The 19,598-nt window shown below is 43.2% G+C and overlaps 1 protein-coding gene across 6 annotated transcripts in view; it reads left to right on the top strand.

Annotated features, from left to right (window-relative positions):
* SEMA6C (semaphorin 6C) overlaps window positions 1-19,598 on the top strand; it is a 459,642-nt gene that overhangs the window by 359,884 nt on the left and 80,160 nt on the right. For all 6 annotated transcript variants that reach the window (XM_069949807.1, XM_069949808.1, XM_069949805.1 and 3 more), the window contains exon 2: window positions 528-584. The gene's annotated coding sequence lies outside the window, so the exon portion shown is untranslated. The remainder of the gene's footprint in view (window positions 1-527; window positions 585-19,598) is intronic.

Below are 19,598 nucleotides of genomic sequence, written 5' to 3' on the forward strand. Positions count from 1 at the left end.
GGTATCAGAGGTATAACAGCTTGTATCTTTATTCCATCTTGCGATGTAAGCAGGGAGGGAGAGGGTGCGCGGCGTGACTCAGATGGCCGTCGCCATCTGAGTCACGCCGCGCACCCTCTCCCTCCCTGCTTACATCGCAAGATGGAATAAAGATACAAGCTGTTATACCTCTGATACCGGTGAGTGCTGGACTTTTTGTCTACCTACACGCATTGTTTGAACTGCTTCGCTCCTGCCCGTGCACCACCCGCACAGCTATTTTATTCCTTGGAGATAGCCCCCTCCACCTGTACCTGCACTCCATACTATCAAGGTCTGGCCAGTCCACTACCTGGTTGTGCTGAGGTCTCTCGCTCCACACATAATACCTACTATAATACAGCTCCCTACATATCTAACTGGTATGGATATAGTCGGGTGTTTGCCGGGGGGTTAGGGTGGATTAGGCTTGTAGCTCGGCTTCTTGCTGTTAGTCTTGGCTGTCTCTCTTAGTTGTAGTCCTCACCATCATTTCTCTTCTCTTTTAGATTTGCAGCCATCATTGAAGTTGAAGGACTCTTCTGTGATCACTGAGCGGCACTAAGGTGAGGCCCGAGAATCTGTAACTTGTCTCCGTCATTGCTCTTCTCTCTCAGTAGTGTAGTTTATAAGACTATATCAGTACAGCCTCGTGGAGCTGCCGCAGTATGGCAGCCACTTTATATGGCAGATGTGCTGTTTATTGTGCAGTTAAAAAATCTGGCCTAAGAATAAGTTCTTAAAGGGACATATTAGCGCAATAAGTTTCTTTTGGGTTAAGATATTTATTGGCCCCTTGTTTCCTTTAATTGACGTGGCATGTTTACTCCCCTTACCAGTGCTCCCCCGGCATCGGCCCCGGTCCATCCCTTTGATTGAAGACTAATGTTCTGGTTTGGTCAATGCTTAGAATAAGCCTGATCATGGGGCTCCAACTTTTTTAACCCCTCCCCAATTATCTGCCTCTTTTACACAGCGCCATGCAAACAGCGGTGGCTGTATCTGGTATTGCAGCTTTATCCTGCAGTACCTTACAGAGCCACAACTCTTTGTATGGCGCCGTGTCTGCATTGATGTGAATTATATAGTTCCTTCATTTAGCTGTGATGCTGTTACATTCAGGGCCAGACTGGGTCTATAAAGCAGCCCTGGCACAGAAAGTACCCCCCCTCCCCCCCGGCCATATAAAACGCCAAAGGCCCTAGGCATATATTGGGGGGCGAACTGGGGGGCATAAGATGTCACCCAGCCCCTGAGCCAGTCTGCTCCTAGTGATGTGCAGGGAAATAGAAGCAAACCAGACTGGCCCATCTGGCATTTGCCGGTAATGCCAGATGGTTAGTCCGGCCCTAATTATAGTCTTGAAAAAAAAAATCCTCCTGTTTCCAATATTTTGCTTGCTCTCTGTGAATGAATGGGTACCCTGTTTACCTCAGTTTACTGACAGCAAGCAGAACTCCTGAAACCATTGAGAAATTGATACACAAAGACCGTTCCAAATCTCTAAAAGCAGGAAATCCCTTTAACAGTCTCTAGCGGGGATGAATGCCGGCAGTTTTGGTGTTTCCAACCTGTCCGACAAAGGAATTTCTACCTGAAAGAGAAAGACAAATGAGGCGGCATAATAAGAAGTGATATGTCGGCCACAAAGGTCAGCCGCCTGTGTTTAGGTTCCTCGGTTTCGCTAATAATGCACAAAACACAGCTTTCTCCAATAAAACAGGATGCGCGCAGCCTTGATAAATCACATTCATTCATATTCATGGCTCCCACATAAAAGAGCAAACAAATCTAAAGAAAGGAAGGTGCTGAATACCAACTAAACGCTCCCATCGCTCACCGCGCCAGAGTCATAAACAGACGGGGAAGAGCGGGGCTCCATACATTACCTGCACAAGGAGTCACCACCAATATGTCCTACTTTAGAGGGGGATTAGAAGAACATAGTTACTTTCTTCCACAAACAGCACCACTGTTGTCTTCAGTTTGTGTTTGCTATTGCAGCTCAGCTCCATTAAAGTGAATAGAGCCGAGTTGTAATAACGCACTCAACCTGAGGACAAGTGTGGCGCTGTTTTGAAAGATAACCCCTTTAAATCTTCTACAAGGGCTGTTTCTTTGTTTCCAGATTTCTCTATGTCACTGTAATGTTGTATACTGCCATAGGCTATGTTCACATTACATAAAAGTACGTCCGTTGTTGCACGGTGTGGAACACTGCCTATTCTACTATAGGATCCCGGCCGGGATCCCATGCGGCGCCGCAAAGAACTGACATGTCAGTTTTCTGCGGCCGCAATTCAGTGCCACAGAAAGACCTGTCAGTTCACACAATGAAGCGAGCGGCTCTGGACGCTTGCTTCATTGCGTGCTATGGGGAGTTCTGATGCGGCCGGGTCACGGAATGGCTGGTCTTTCACGTAGTGTGAACATAGCCATATAGTGTACCCATAACCATACCATACACAGCAGCAACACATGGGGGAGATTTGTCAAACATGTAGTAAAGTGAAACTGGCTCAGTTGCCCCTAGCAACCAATCAGATTCCACCTTTCATTTTCCAAAGAGTCTGTGAGGAATGAAAGGTGGAATCTGATTGGTTGCTAGGGGCAACTGAGCCAGTTTCACTTTACACCATGTTTGATAAATCTCTCCCATAATGTCTAAGTAAATACCGCCATACGGTGACTAAATAACAACTCCATATAAAAGAATCAAATGTAATACTCCTATACAATTGTTAAGCCTTGGTTGTCGGGCCATCTATGGCGCCCCCTTCAGCAGAGGGACACGATCAGCCCTAGTCAGTTATACAGCAGTATGTAAACAGGGGTGTGTTACTATATACATATATATATATATATATATATATATATGTTGGCAGAGCCAAGTGACAACCAATATGGAACATATTCCCCAATGGTGCCAGTTACGTGCCAGGCTTCTCTCCAGTTCAAGCTGTGAGATCATAGAGCCCTGCCCTTGTGTTTTTACAGGGTGGGGCAAAGAATTCAAACTGGTGGACGTATTCTCAGCAGACATTACTAGTGGCTATGTTAGGATCTCCTCAGCCCCTTTAAGATCCCCCGGTAAAAGAGACATAGTATCTTGGAGCTGTGTCAGGAACCGTCACATCTAGCTGCCTTGAAACGAGACGGCGGGGAGCAGCGACAACACTCTGTTAGTCTGAGTGATTCCGCAGTGGAGTACTGTTACTTCTAATGCATAATAAATAAGGCTCATTGTCTCCAGGACCCTTTTCTACGAGGAGGCGAGGAGACCGCATCACAGCGCTCCCCACACGTCTCCCTAAATGCAGCAGCTTCTGAGAGACTGTCGATCATGGAAAGCTCCTGTTTTATTCCGGAAAATAATAGAATAAGATGTCACAGCCCCTCCCTATTAAAGACTATAATGAATTCAGGAGTGAACAATGTTAACCTACTGTAAACAACCTGTTCCTGGGCTATCCTCTAGGGGGCTACTGTTTCTTCTTGTGGAGACTGCCTGCTGGCGTAGAGAGTCTTACAGGCTAAGCAATGCACCTTGGGAATATGGATATGCAAATGAGCTCTACTTCAAAGGGAAAAAAGGTGTTTCTCTAGTGCCACCTTTTGGAGGTAGCTTCCCTATAAGTCAGTGTCTGACCCATTTAAGAGCCCTAAAACATGACTAAGGACTCCACCACACATACGGAGGAGTCAGGCATCTGTTTTCACTAAACAGCTCCCTAAATCTCAACTTCCTGAAATCCTAACATCGTAAAAAGAGTATACTGGGGTTAACTTTATTCACAACTGAATTTTTAAGCCTTTGGTGGAGTTAACCTTAAAGGGAATCCATCACCCTGAAAATCCTACGTAATCTATCAGCACCATGTTATAGAGCAGGAGTAGCTGAGCGAATTGATATATATCTTTCTGGGAAAATATTAAATAAAACTTATAAATCATTGATTGAACCCCAGCTCCTTCTACTCTTAGGAGTCCTGTGAACATTGTCACTCAATGATGGAACCGCCCACTGGACTCCTCAGTAGAGATTTTAATTAATAAATTGCAAGTTATACACTATCTTTTCCCACAATGATATATATCAATCTGCTCAGTTCTTCCTGCTCTATAACATGCTGCTGATAGATTATACAGCATTTTTGTTGAGACAGGTTCCCTTTAAACATTCAAATTCATATATACAAAAAACTAAACAGTGAGGAGGGGGCAGCTGAAGAAGAGGCGAAAACCAGAGCACTCAGTCTACTTTACACTGCCGGAACGTTCTCTGACATGAGCTTAATCTGAGATGAACTTTTGTGGTTCACCCTCGAAATGAACTTTACAGGTCAAGAAGCTGAATCCAGTACCTGTAAACCCTTCTCTCGTATCTGGCTGAGGCGAGCGGGGTCACGGGCAGATTATTGTGGGTGGCAGGGCATGTGATGTATTAATCTGCTTAATCCTGTTGAGGTGAGGGCAATGAATGGGCAGAGGGTGATAAGCAATTTCCCAGCTCTAAGATCTGTTCTCCTACTAATCTGGAGCTGTTAACTGGAAGAACATAGGCGGGATTAATGAGCCGCTGGACCCAGAAGGGATTAGGAGCATGAACCTCCCTTATTAGCTCTGCTACAGTAATCAAAGAGTGAGGTGTAATTGTAACAAACAATCCAGATCCGCTCTGTATTACACATGACAGACATAGCAGCTCACTATATAAATCTCAATTATAACAAAGGGCTTGTTGCTGTTCTTATTACGGCAATAGTGCAGTAAGGGTAAGGAGCAAGCGACCTTTTTAACCTTAGAGGAACGGGATAACTATACGGTGTATTCTGTACCCTTTATTGTCACTTGTGCCTTACCTATGATAATCAGAAATACAACACTGGGTATTCCATGACTGTCGCCTGCTTCTTACCTATAATAATCAGAAGAACCAGGACTGCAATGCTATGTATTCTCTGCCGTTCACTGGCACTTGCTCCATACCTAAAATTTATAGAGAGCATCAGGCTGCTATACTACATTTAGGTACTCCCTATCTATAATAATGAGAGTTTACCAGGCTTACAATACTGTGTATTCTGTACCAATTACCGGCACTTGCTCCTTACCTATAATAATGAAAGTTTACCAAGCTTACTATACTGTATATTCTATACCAATTACTTTCACCTGCTTCTTACCTATAATAATCAGAAGAACCAGGACTGCAATGCTATGTATTCTATGCCATTTACTGCCACTTGCTCCTTACCTATAATAATTAGAGACTATCAGGGATACTATACTGTGCATTCTGCCAATTACTGTCACTTGCTTCCTACCTATCATAATAAGAGTTTACCAAGCATACAATATTGTGTATTCTGTACAACTTAAGGCCCTATTACACCAAACGATTATTGGCCATTACGGACGACGCTTGGTGCACGATGGCGGCTGACCCTTGTCTGTTAGCATGTTGAAAAAGCAGACCGCCACAATCTTCTATAGGCTCTAAATATCATCCGAGGAGCCTCTCCTGCAGCTCCCCGCGCCCCCTGCTCTTACCCACTCACTGTCGGCACGTGTAATATCTCTGGCAGCCAGTGGGGAATGAGGAGCAAGTGAGCGCTGATCTGTCAGGTTGGCGCTCGTTTGCTCCTCCAGATCGGCCCATGCAATATAACTGTCACTTGCTCCTTATCTATCATAGTAATTGTTTACCAGTCTTAGGGTACTATTACACAGAACGATAATTGGCCGAATCGGCCTATCCAGCCGATTATCGTTCCGTGTAATAAAGACAACGATCAGCCGATGATCGTTGTCATGGACTGATCGTTGATGTAGGTTCTGACCTATAATTGTCAGGTGACGACCACGCATCGCTACGTGTAATAGCGGTGCGCGGCTGGCGCTGACGATTAGCAAAGAAGGATACATTACCTATCCATGGTCCAGGGCTCCTCTTGCTCTGTGTTTCTCCCCGGGTCCTGCGCGCTGCAGCTTCAGAGCGGCCTGTCTCAGCTGACAGGCCGCTTAGCCAATCACAGGCCGGGACCGCTGCGGCCAGTGATTTGCTGAGCGGCCTGTCAGCTGAGTCATGGCCGCTCTGAATCTGGAGCGCGTGGACCCGGGAAGAAGCACAGAGGAAGAGGAGCCCTGCAGCATGGATAGGTAATGTATAGAGTTTAAACAAGGGCTGCAAGGACATCGGTAACAATGTCCCTGCAGCCCTTGTTAAACGATTATTGGGCCACGTAATAGGCCCAGTAAACGAGCGCCGATCTAGCAGATCAGCGCTCATTTACATTTATTATCAGACTCCCATCAGCCCATGTAATACTAGCCTTACAATACTGTGTATTCTGTACCAATTACTGTCCCTTGCTCCTTACCTATGATTGTGAGAGTTTACCAAGTTTACAATACTGTGTATTCTCTACTGATTACTGTCACTTGCTCCTTACCTAATATAGTGAGAGTTTACCAAGTTTACAATACTGTGTATGCTGAACCAATTACTGTCACTTGCTCCTTACCTATGATAGTGAGAGTTTACCAAGTTTACAATACTGTGTATTCTATACCGATTACTGTCCCTTGCTCCTTACCTATGATTGTGAGAGTTTACCAAGTTTACAATACTGTGTATTCTCTACTGATTACTGTCACTTGCTCCTTACCTAATATAGTGAGAATTTACCAAGCTCACAGTACTGTGTATTCTATACCGATTACTGTCACTTGCTCCTTACCTATGATAGTAAATGTTTACCAAGCTCACAATACTGTGTATTCTTTACCGATTACTGTCACTTGCTCCTTACCTATTGTAACGCCTGGAGTAGTGGATCCACTGGGCCGACACTAGCGATGGCACAAAACCGCACTAGGGAGCGGAATCTAAGGGGCCGCTGGTTTTCACCAGAGCGGGATGGGCGGGATGGGCTTGCTGCGGCAGGCGACCCCCAGGTCGCTACCCCTGGTTTGGTTGCTAGTGACAGCAGGCGAGGCGAAGCAGGAGCAGTAGGCAGGAGATGGTGCTGGCAGAGGTCTGTAGGCGTAGCCGCAGGTGACAGGCTGAACACAGGAGCAATAGTGTGACAGAGGAGCAGGAACCAGGAACAAGGACTAAGGACCAGGTAGCGGACAGGAATCAGGAACAAGGACTAGGGACCAGGTAGCGGACAGGAATCAGGAACAAGGACTGGGGACCAGGTAGCGGACAGGAATCAGGAACAAGGACTGGGGACCAGGTAGCGGACAGGAATCAGGAACAAGGACTAGGGACCAGGTAGCGGACAGGAATCAGGAACAAGGACTAGGGACCAGGTAGCGGACAGGAATCAGGAACAAGGACTGGGGACCAGGTAGCGGACAAGAACCAGGAACAAGGACTGGGGACCAGGTAGCGGACAGGAATCAGGAACAAGGACTAGGGACCAGGTAGCGGACAGGAACCAGGAACAAGGACTGGGGACCAGGTAGCGGACAGGAATCAGGAACAAGGACTAGGGACCAGGTAGCGGACAGGAATCAGGAACAACAGGGAGCTGGGCCAAACGCTATGGGAAGCATGTAGAGGCTCCAACACCTGGAAGGGGGCAGGGCTGGAACTTATAGGGGAGTGATTGACATACAGGCCAATTAGGAGCGCACTGCCCCTTTATATCTGAGACAACCGGCGCGTGCGCGCCCTAGGAGGCGGGGACACACGCCGGCCGGCACAGCGACGGGCAGGAGCGCGGTGAGGTTAGGCGCCCCCCGGGGCCAAAGCAACAGCAGCGCCGGGTCCCTGCATATGGACACCGGCTGCTGCAGAAGTGGGAGAGAGGGTGCGGCGGCGGTCCGGAGCACGGGACGCCGCCGTGGCCCTAACACCTATGATAGTAAATGTTTACCAAGCTTACAATACTGTGTATTCTATACCGATTACTGTCACTTGCTCCTTATCTATGATAGTGAGAGTTTACCAAGCTCACAATACTGTGTATTCTATACCGATTACTGTCACTTGCTCCTTATCTATGATAGTGGGAGTTTACCAAGCTCACAATACTGTGTATTCTATACCGATTACTGTCACTTGCTCCTTACCTATGATAGTGGGAGTTTACCAAGCTTACAATACTGTGTATTGGTGCGTTTACACGTAACGATAATTGGCCCGATCGTACGATTAACGATGTCGGAGTAACGATTTTTTTTTTCATAACGAGCAGCGTTTAGACGGTACGATATATCGTACGGAAAATTCGTTTTGCGATCGCTTTGCGAACGCTTAAGCCTATCTCACACATTGGTTAAATCGGCGAACGACTGTTCACACGGAACGATTTGCGAATTTTTTGCGAACGACGATTTGATTACATGTTGAAAGACCAAAATGAGCGATGTATCGTTCGTCGTTTGATCGTTCGCTGCGTTTACACGTACGATTATCGTTCGAATTCGATCGTTATCGCGCAAATTCGTACGATAATCGTTACGTGTAAACGCACCATATTCTGAACCAATTACTGTCACTTGCTCCTTACCTATGATAGTGAGAGTTTACTAAGCTCACAATACTGTGTATTCTCTACCGATTACTGTCACTTGCTCCTTACCTATCATCTAAACCAAATGAATATGTTCTCTTCTGCATTTGTAAGTGATTTTAGTACTGTCACTCGCTAAGTATCTCTGCTTGATCGTTCATAGCTGTTCTCACCATGTAACAAGGACTGTGACTGGATCAATTGTGACTGGCAGACAATGGGCACCACCTATAATTTACACAATATGCTTGCCAGGCTTGTTATACTAGAAAGCAAAACCTATCAGGACAATGCATGACAGAACCCACACTGTTATATTACAGGATCCCTGGTATCACGGCCACCATGTATAAACGTCCAGAGCCAAGGAGACAGGCGGGAGGTGATAAGCGGCCAGAGCAGACACAACCGTCTAATTCTGTCCTTGTCGCAGCTTCACAAGTGCCAGATGGAAAGCGAGCGAGGTATCCCTGATAAGACTGGGATAGGAAGACTGGCAATTGTGAGGTTCCCACGATGCTCTGTGCCCCTCGGCAATGATTCCCCCCCTCCGTAAACAATATGCATGCCAGCCACTGAATCACAAGTTATGGGTTATATAATGAACTTACACATAAATTACCCCTGATGTGCATGTGGGTACAGATAGTACCCCACCACCAACCCCTTTTTGGGCTGAGATAACCCTTTAGCTGCCACAATGATGACATAATGTCTTCCTTACTTAAAAGCATGAGCTAAGCCAGCATCAATCCATCTTCCTGTCACATTGCTGGGATCAGAGGTCCGGCTACTGCAAAGTGTAGACTCTAGTGAGACCGTCGGAGCCTCAGAGAGTCATGAGTAACCAAGGGGAAGGCTGGGAAGATAAGATGTAATACACCAAGAGATATCACATGGATCCCATCATATATTTCATTACAGCAAATGCAAACATCACACTTGCTTTCATGTCCATAGGGGACAGTATTGTAGTAGGTAAAAGGGTCATCCAGTGTTAGAAAATCAAAGGTGCTTTCTTCCAAAAACAGCTCCACTCCTGTATCCAGGTTGTGTGTGGTATTACAATGTGGCTCCATTCACTTCAATGGAACTGAGCTGCAGTACTACATCCAGACTGAGGACAAGAATGGTGCTGTTTCTGAAAGAAATACTTTTCTAATCTTGGAGGATAACTCTTATAAAGTTCCATGGCATTTTACATTGGCCTGTCCACAGAATAGGTCATCAATATCAGCGGCTGACAACTCGCCGATCAGCTGAGCTTTGTGACCTATTTATTTCCTACCAGTATTATAGCAGTTATATTCCTGTATATAGGAGCAGTATTATAGTAGTTATATTCTTGTATATAGGGACAGTATTATAGTAGTTATATTCTTGTATATAGGGACAGTATTATAGTAGTTATATTCTTGTATATAGGGACAGTATTATAGTAGTTATATTCTTGTATATAGGAGCAGTATTATAGTAGTTATATTCCTGTATATAGGAGCAGTATTATAGTAGTTATATTCTTGTATATAGGAGCAGAATTATAGTAGTTATATTCTTGTATATAGGAGCAGTATTATAGTAGTTATATTCTTGTATATAGGAGCAGTATTATAGTAGTTATATTCTTGTATGTAGGAGCAGTATTATAGTAGTGATATTCTTGTATATAGGAGCAGTATTATAGTAGTTATATTCTTGTATATAGGTGCAGTATTATAGTAGTTATATTCTTGTATATAGGAGCAGTATTATAGTAGTTATATTCTTGTATATAGGGAGCAGTATTATAGTAGTTATATTCCTGTATATAGGAGCAGTATTATAGTAGTTATATCCCTGTATATAGGAGCAGTATTATAGTAGTTATATTCTTGTATATAGGAGCAGTATTATAGTGGTTATATTCTTGTATATAGGAGCAGTAGTATAGTAGTTATATTCTTGTATATAGGAGCAGTATTATAGTAGTTATATTCTTGTATATAGGGGGCAGTATTATAGTAGTTATATTTTTGTATATAGGAGCAGTATTTTAGTAGTTATAGTCATGTATATAGGAGCAGAATTATAGTAGTAGTTATATTCCTGTATATAGGAGGTAGTATTATAGTAGTTATATTCTTGTACAGTATATAGGAGGCAGTATTATAGTAGATATATTCTTGTATATAGGAGGCAGTATTATAGTAGTTATATTCTTGTACAGTATATAGGAGCAGTATTATAGTAGTTATATTCTTGTATATAGGAGCAGTATTATAGTAGTAGTTATTTTCTTGTATATAGGAGCAGTATTATAGTAGTTTTATTGTATATAGGGGCTGTATTATAGTAGCTATAATCTTGTACATCGGGGGTAGTATTATAGTAAGTATTCTTGTCTATACAGAGGGAAGTGTTGAGGGCTGGTGTATTTAAGGGCCAGTTCACACGGAGTAAAACTGGCAGAATTCCAATCCTGCCAGCCTCCATGTCATACTGGCAGTCTATAGGAGGCTCACGCCTCCTATATCTATTCTTTAGAGTGGAGAGGCGCATGAAGAGGAGGAGCGCGAGCCCTCCCATAGACTGGCAGTATGACACGGAGGCTGGTGGGATTCTGCGGTGGAATTCTGCCAGTTTTACTCCGTGTGAACTCCGTGTGACAACTACTTTCTCTTTCAGAGCAGTAGTCACTTCTCATCCCCTATTTAGAGCTTGAGCGTAGTATATTACTCAGCAGAGGGACAGTGAACACTGGAGAAAGTCTTAAATAGGTTAAACAGATTACGACATTCATGTTTCACCCTGAGGCATGATGGGACGGATGTTGAGAATAGCACTAATAGATGGTGTTAAACCCTTTTTTACATGAAAGGTGTTGACCATGTGATTACAGCTCCGGAGGTGATAACATCGGTGTGGGGATGTTCTGTAACACTCATTAGGAGGCCATGTTAGGGCCCAGTCCTATGTGTGGGCCTCATGTGGATGGTCCCGTACCTCTGTACTGTGCACGGTGATGATCAGGGAGGAGGTGAGGAGCGTAGGTGCTGAGAACCATAAACTGTCAGGCAGGAATTAAACAAGGCAAGAAAAGACGTCTGAGGAGATGTGGAGAATCCGATAAAAGCACCAGTCACATTTAATGAGAACTTTTTATAGCGTAGAGAAGGAGAAGTCAGTGCCTGGAGGTCCTGTGTGAAGTGTGCACCATGCTCAACTATTTCATGGTGAATGTGACATCGTCCGTGCAAATAAAACAGGAAATGAAATAAGGTTATAGGCCAGGACCTTGACCATTTATAAATTATATAGGTACTTTAGGTATAAGGGTATGTTCACACTGAGTAAAATAGGCGTAATTCCGCCTGCCTCAGTGTGTCATATCATCTCAATGGGAGAGCGCTCCTCCACAGCCGCCACTCTCTGCTCAAAGAAGTGACATTATAGTATTATGTTGATGTTGTATGATACTGTTGGGTTGCATTTGGGAGGTACTGTGGGAAGTATCATCTAGACACAATATGGCATAGGTGCCTTATAGCAGCATTAGACGTACAGTTTGTTGTGTTGCTTGTATGCCACAGTGATGTACAGCTATTTGTAAGGTAAATACAAGGCCTACACCATTAAAACATGAAGTATGTCATTTTAATCTAGGCACTATATGGCTATATAAACAAAGAAATGATTGGGTTTAGTAGTAGCCACTGAATAGGTACGGTATGGCGGTATAATCTAGACATGTTATGATGATAGTAGGTACTGTATGGTAGTATAATCTAGATATAGTATGATAGTAGTAGGTACTGTATGGTGGTATAATTTAGACATGGTATGATAGTAGTAGGTACTGTATGGTAGTATAATCTAGATATAGTATGATAGTAGTAGGTACTGTATGGTGGTATAATTTAGACATGGTATGATAGTAGTAGGTACTGTATGGTGGTATAATTTAGATATAGTATGATAGTAGTAGGTACTGTATGGTGGTATAATTTAGACATGGTATGATAGTAGTAGGTACTGTATGGTGGTATAATTTAGATATAGTATGATAGTAGTAGGTACTGTATGGTGGTATAATTTAGACATGGTATGATAGTAGTAGGTACTGTATGGTAGTATAATCTAGATATAGTATGATAGTAGCAGGTACTATCATCTATCCTATGTTGTTGTCTATTTTACATGTATGGTACCTGGTTGTTTTTTAAATACTTTTTAATGATATTTTATATGAAATCTCTATCATGTTATTATTATAATTGTGATAAATAAATTTTGCAGTGATTCAGAATCTATGCCCATGGTTTCTTTTGTATTCATCTTTATGGTGGGTTTTTCTGGTATTTGAGTAGAGTGACACCCATAGCTGTAACTAATTAGTAAGCTATACTGTGAATTAGGGTGATTAAGTCCCTCTGCCGTGAACCTTTGTGTATATATGGTATGATAGTAGTAGGTACTGTATGGTGGTATAATCTAGATATAGTATGATAGTAGTAGGTACTGTATAGTAGTATAATTTACACATGGTATGATAGCAGTGGGTACTGTATGGTAGTATAATCTAGATATAGTATGATAGTAGTAGGTACTGTATGGTAGTATAATTTACACATGGTATGATAGCAGTAGGTACTGTATGGTAGTATAATCTAGATATAGTATGATAGTAGTAGGTACTGTACGGTAGTATAATTTAGATATAGTATGATAGTAGTAGGTACTGTATGGTGGTATAATTTAGATATAGTATGATAGTAGTAGGTACTGTATGGTGATATAATTTAGACATGGTATGATGGTAGTAGGAGGTACTGTATGGTGGTATCTAGATATAGTATGATAGTAGTAGGTACTGTATGGTAGTATAATTTAGACATGGTATGATAGTAGTAGGTACTGTATGGTGGTATAATCTAGATATAGTATGATAGTAGTAGGTACTGTATGGTAGTATAATTTAGATATAGTATGATAGTAGTAGGTACTGTATGGTGGTATAATTTAGACATGGTATGATAGTAGTAGGTACTGTATGGTAGTATAATCTAGATATAGTATGATAGTAGCAGGTACTGTATGGTGGTATAATCTAGACATAGTAAGATAGTAGTAAGTACTGTATGGTGGTATAATTTAGACATGGTATGATAGTAGTAGGTACTGTATGGTAGTATAATTTAGATATAGTATGATAGTAGTAGGTACTGTATGGTGGTATAATTTAGATATAGTATGATAGTAGTAGGTACTGTATGGTGGTATAATTTAGACATGGTATGATGGTAGTAGGAGGTACTGTATGGTGGTATCTAGATATAGTATGATAGTAGTAGGTACTGTATGGTAGTATAATTTAGACATGGTATGATAGTAGTAGGTACTGTATGGTGGTATAATCTAGATATAGTATGATAGTAGTAGGTACTGTATGGTAGTATAATTTAGATATAGTATGATAGTAGTAGGTACTGTATGGTGGTATAATTTAGACATGGTATGATAGTAGTAGGTACTGTATGGTAGTATAATCTAGATATAGTATGATAGTAGCAGGTACTGTATGGTGGTATAATCTAGACATAGTAAGATAGTAGTAAGTACTGTATGGTGGTATAATTTAGACATGGTATGATAGTAGTAGGTACTGTACGGTAGTATAATTTAGATATAGTATGATAGTAGTAGGTACTGTATGGTGGTATAATTTAGATATAGTATGATAGTAGGAGGTACTGTATGGTGGTATAATGTAGACTTGGTATGATAGCAGTAGGTACTGTATGGTAGTATAATCTAGATATACTGTAGTATGATAGTAGTAGGTACTGTATGGTAGTATAATTTAGACATAGTATGATAGTAGTAGGTACTGTATGGTGGTATAATTTACACATAGTATGATAGTAGTAGGTACTGTATGGTAGTATAATTTAGACATAGTATGATAGTAGTAGGAGGTACTGTATGGTGGTATAATTTAGACATAGTATGATAGTAGTAGGTACTGTATGGTGGTATAATTTAGATAAAGTATGATAGTAGTAGGTACTGTATGGTGGTATAATTTAGATAAAGTATGATAGTAGTAGGTACTGTATGGTGGTATAATTCAGATATAGTATGTAGTAGTAGGTACTGTATGGTGGTATAATTTAGACATAGTATGATAGTAGTAGGTACTGTATGGCGGTATAATCTAGATATAGTATGTAGTAGTAGGAGGTACTGTATGGTGGTATAATTTAGATAAAGTATGATAGTAGTAGGTACTGTATGGTGGTATAATTCAGATATAGTATGTAGTAGGTACTGTATGGTGGTATAATTTAGACATAGTATGATAGTAGTAGGTACTGTATGGTGGTATAATCTAGATATAGTATGTAGTAGTAGGTACTGTATGGTGGTATAATCTAGATAGAGTATGATAGTAGGTACTGTATGGTGGTATAATTCAGATATAGTATGATAGTAGTAGGTACTGTATGGTGGTATAATCTAGATATAGTATGATACTATTAGGTACTGTATGGAAATATAATCTAGGCACTGTTTGGCATTACTATTTACTGTATAGTATTATTGTATAGGCACTGTATGGCAGTATAATATAGGTATAGTATAAGGTACTGTCTGGTATTAGTAGACAGCACAATATAGTAGCATAACCTAGGCACTGTATACCATTGTTTTAGACACTGTATGGCTACGTTATAATGGCACAATATAGTAGTATTATTTAGGAGCAGTGTAACAGTACTATGTAGGAGGTATACTGTATAGAGATGGTGCTATTATAAAGCAGAAACGTTTCGCCATGTTTTAATTATACGTTACTGAGTGACATGAAGCATAATGTAACATGAGATATGTCTATACAGATATATAAAGTACATGAACGTGCGCCTAACAGCTTCATCTCATACAGACAATTAGATGGATCTAACGGGAGGCGCTGCCAGACACCCCATGTGACCATAACGCCCGGATCTCCAAGCCTTTCCGTGTTTAGATCTTGTCACAAGAAACTGATGGAAAGTGTCAAGACTTTGATTAAATCTACAGAGAGAGAAATCCCCCGCATGTGAGAAGGAAGGCGAGTTATATGTCTGTGTCTTCCTGGATTATTACGGCTTTCTAAATCCAGACAGCCGGACAATGAGAAACATCAACCGTATAATAAAACAAGCAATAAAATAGGAGTCTGGAGGAAAGGGAAGGTGAAGGGGCGCTGGGAGAAAAGATGAAACAAGACAGGAGAAGTCATAGCCCAGGAGACGCTATCACATATAACAATATATTACAATATATACAATATATTTCTCCGGAGCAATACTAGACAAAAAAGGGCGGGGTTTATATTAACTCCACCCAAGAGGAGCATTTGGTGGAAGTTTCCAGACATTTCGCAGGCTTATCATGACAATTTTTGAAATGTTGGCAAGGAGGAACATGACTTTAAACGTGTTAAACCCCCTATGTGAATGGAAACCTATAACCGCCCCTTGGCTGCTGCAGTATATTATAGGTATTCAGAGAGCCGATACGTCATACTAAACACCTGAAGCCCGGCTCTTGGTAATTTAAGATTTTCTGTACTTGTGGATGTTACAGGATGATGAATGGATACTTGTACGGAGGAGAGTTTTCGTGTAGCGCTGGCTCATCACTATGCGCCTCAGACAGGAGACCCTGGCAGGGCGGGTGCCATTAATCACCGCCTTTATTTACTACTGCGCCAGGGAAAAACATATGTAGAAAAACGCAGCTTTAACACCGTGCCCTGCACGATAAATCTGGAGCTCTCCTAGACGCCCCCAAGAGGGGCCGCCATCTGTGACCCCCACATCACATGAACCTCCACAATCCTAGTGAGGATACGGCTAAGCTGGCAGGATCCACAGTATTATCCTATGTATTCCTGGAGCTCGGAGAGGAGTCTGTCCCCAGGGTTCACATTAAACGTGGAAGATAAATTGAATAATTGCTCGCATTGACTTTCCGGCCATTTAGGAACATTGCAAAAACTAAACCCCCTCCAGTTATCACTCAGCTCCCTCCCCCCATCTCTGGAGAGGCAAATACAGGGAAGCATGTGAAATACATTTATTAAAGAAGTTGTTAAGGGGGAAAAAAATTGCCATGGCTGGAGGTGGGGGAGGGGGTCTATTAAAAATAACAAATATGCTATACTCACCTACTATGCCGACTCTGCTCTTTCCCCAATCAAGGCCAATTCCAGGCTTTCTGCCGCCTGAGGCGAACCTGAAATGGTGCCCCCCCAGTGCCCGCCTCATCACCCCACCCAGCTGAATTAGGGAACCGAGAGTCAGTGAAGGACCAGGACAGGTGAGTATGGCTTTTTTTATTATTTTAACAACCATAGAGAATGTTTTAGTCCCAGACAATCCCTTTAAATTACCATTTGTTATATTTTTGTGTGGCAAATTGCATACAAATCTGCTGCCCAATGTCCGCAGCCCACTGGTGAAGGTGAACATACACCTTCAAAATCTGTTGGCCGATTCTTCATTCAGCCCACTGTCATCTTTTATGTTAACCCCTCATACACACAGGTTCAGCTCGACCATATGTTCATTTGTTATGAATAAGAAGGGGGGGGGGGCAAGACGCTGTCAGACAGCTCTGTTGGCGGCTTACCTTCTGGAAAACAAAAGGGTCGGGCAGTTGAAATTCACCATGCCTGATCCTTCTCGACCCCAAACTCAACTTAGTCAGCCTGCTGGTCCTGTCGAAAGCAATTTGGTTGGCCATCTTTTCACTTACGTTTATGGGGACCTTTAAGTATCTAATGCTGAAAGAATATTTTTTGGTTGTTTGGGGAGAACACTAAATTCAATGACTAGTGCTTGGTGTCAATCTTCACTGTCATTCTGGCATTCTATTCACGAACCTAGAAGATCAGGATTACTAGACGCAGTTAGGCCTGGCCAAATTTCTTGATTCTGTCCATCTCAAGATGGCCGCCCATGTATTTTTCTCAGATTAATTTGCTCAGAAGTAAGAGGGAGCGCGGAGGGGGGGATTGGGGGGAGATGTCATTATGGAGTGAGAGAAGATATTGTGATTACGGCTCCAGGGAAAACATCTCCGAATGTAAATTAAATGATGAAAAAAGAAGCGAGAGAAGCGCAATATTAAGTGATTACAACAGGAAGGAATTAGATTGTGTTTGACTGTCAGGACTCCATTATGTCAACATGGCCGCAGATTAAATGTGATTTGTGAATGGAATCATCAGTCTGTAGCCTGACCACGGGGAGAGGTGAAAGGGAGAAATCCAATCTCCTCTGCCCTTTCAGTTTCCTGTCTAAAAAAAGGGGACAGCCCTGAATTATTAATAATCTAATCTGGAGGCTGACGGCGGTGTGTGGGAGTCGGGAGCTGGGGATGACAGGCGTGAGGCCTACTTTGTACAGCAGAGCCGGGGAACGAGGCTGAGAGCTACTGATAGAAGGATCTTACATGATGGGGGTGTATCACACATGATTGGCTTAGATACCAAATTCAACTGACAGTATCGCACATGATAGACTTAGATACGCCATGCCCTTGAGAATATTTTATCATGATATTCAGTGGCATGACTTGGTGGGGGTTCTGTCATATATGCGTACACTTAATCATGGCGGAGTGGCAGCCTGGGCCCCCAGTGGTGGAGAATAATAAGGGCGCAGTTATAACGGGGAATTAAGTGCGCCATTCATTTGCAGAATGTGTTCCGTTACCCGGCAGCCAATTAGGTGGAAGCGTCTGCTCAATGAGCCTTGTCTAAGAAGCTGCCGAACAACGGCCCACCACACAAAGGACTGTGGAGATGATATCTTCTCCGTCGCTGCCTCCTGCGCCAACTGATGCCCTCAACAAATGATCCACATCCCTGTGCCGCCCCTGCTGAAACTGCATACACTGAGGTGTCCTGCCCCTCACACTGAGGTCTCCTGCCCCTCACACTGAGGTCTCCTGCCCCTCACACTGAGGTCTCCTGCCCCTCACACTGAGGTCTCTTGCCTCTCACACTGAGGTCTACTGCCCCTCACACTGAGGTCTACTGCCCGCCATACTGAGGTCTACTGCCCTCCATACTGAGGTCTACTGCCCCTCACACTGAGGTCTCCTGCCTCTCACACTGAGGTCACCTGCCCACCATACTGAGGTCTTCTGCCCACCATACTGAGGTCTACTGCCCTCCATACTGAGGTCTACTGCCCGCCATACTGAGGTCTATTGCCCTCCATACTGAGGTCTATTGCCCTCCATACTGAGGTCTACTGCCCCTCACACTGAGGTCTCCTGCCCCTCACACTGAGGTCTCCTGCCCCTCACACTGAGGTCTCCTGCCCCTCACACTGAGATTTCCTGCCTCTCACACTGAGGTCTCCTGCCCACCATACTGAGGTCTACTGCCCGCCATACTGAGGTCTACTGCCCGCTATACTGAGGTCTCCTGCCCACTATACTGAGGTCTACTGCCCTCCATACTGAGGTCTACTGCCCGCCATACTGAGGTCTCCTGCCCCTCACACTGAGGTCTACTGCTCCTCACACTGAGGTCTCCTGCCCCTCACACTGAGGTCTCCTGCCTATCACACTGAGGTCTACTGCCCCTCACACTGAGGTCTCCTGCCCCTCACACTGAGGTCTACTGCCCCTCACACTGAGGTCTACTGCCCCTCACACTGAGGTCTCCTGCCCCTCACACTGAGGTCTCCTGCCCCTCACACTGAGGTCTACTGCCCTCCATACTGAGGTTTACTGCCCCTCACACTGAGGTCTCCTGCCCACCATACTGAGGTCTACTGCCCCTCACACTGTGATAGATAGATAGATAGATAGATAGAATGATTAACCCCCTAAGACAACCCATAATTCACTTACAGTAAGCGATAACTTAGAATAATGCTATCCCCCTACACAGAGGAGCGTACATCAGTCTTGGCCTGACACGTTTACTTCACATTGTTTTTCTTCATAATGTGTCTTTCTACCAGAAGTTGTAACAGTGACACCTGCAGGCTAAGATGTGGTAGTGCA

The sequence above is a fragment of the Dendropsophus ebraccatus genome, chromosome 13, assembly GCF_027789765.1.
Source record: "Dendropsophus ebraccatus isolate aDenEbr1 chromosome 13, aDenEbr1.pat, whole genome shotgun sequence".
Taxonomy (NCBI): domain Eukaryota; kingdom Metazoa; phylum Chordata; class Amphibia; order Anura; family Hylidae; genus Dendropsophus; species Dendropsophus ebraccatus.